Raw genomic sequence first — 606 nt, 5'->3', positions numbered from 1 at the left:
TCTCCATATCTGCTTCACCACCTCGGGGTGAAGCCTCCATTCCCCGGGCCTCTGCCCCTGCCTTGACAGGATGTCTGCTCCCATATTGAGATGCCCAGGAATGTGAACTGCTCTCAGCGAGAGGAGTTTGCCCTGGAACTACACAAGGCTCTGGTGCGCCAGCCTGTACAGGGGGCGCGGACGCAGACCTCCTTGGTGGTTGATCTAAGAGACCACCGCTGTGTTGTCGGTGCGCACCAACACATGGTGATCTCTTAGGTCCAGGAGAAAGTGTTTCAAAGCTTGAAACACGCCAATTGATGTGCCACTGAGATGGCGACCACTCCACAGACCGCGGGACGAGCGGCCACTCATAACCGCTCCCCAACCAGTGAGGGACGCATCCGTCGCTAGCGCTACGCGGCAACAAGGAGCTCCCAGCACTGGGCCCTGAGACAAGAACCAAGGTTTCCTCCACATGTCTAAGGCACGAAGGCAGCGCCACGTGACCTTGAGCATGCGATGCTGGTTTCCCCTCGGGGAGAACCCCTTGGGGTCTTGAGCCACCACTGTAGGGGTCTCATGTACAGCAGGCCAAGAGGTATCACGTTGGACACAGCTGCCATC

At 58.4% G+C, this 606-nt stretch overlaps 1 protein-coding gene across 3 annotated transcripts in view; it reads left to right on the top strand.

The window, feature by feature from the left end:
- LOC107750267 (amyloid beta A4 precursor protein-binding family B member 2-like) overlaps positions 1–606 on the top strand; it is a 38,682-nt gene that overhangs the window by 9,589 nt on the left and 28,487 nt on the right. The gene's annotated exons all lie outside the window — the stretch shown is intronic.

Source organism: Sinocyclocheilus rhinocerous, unplaced genomic scaffold (genome assembly GCF_001515625.1).
Source record: "Sinocyclocheilus rhinocerous isolate Xijiao unplaced genomic scaffold, SAMN03320098_v1.1 scaffold5118, whole genome shotgun sequence".
Taxonomy (NCBI): Eukaryota; Metazoa; Chordata; class Actinopteri; order Cypriniformes; family Cyprinidae; genus Sinocyclocheilus; species Sinocyclocheilus rhinocerous.
The sequence above is the reverse complement of the archived record's forward strand: the minus strand, read 5'-3'. Positions and strand labels throughout refer to the sequence as shown.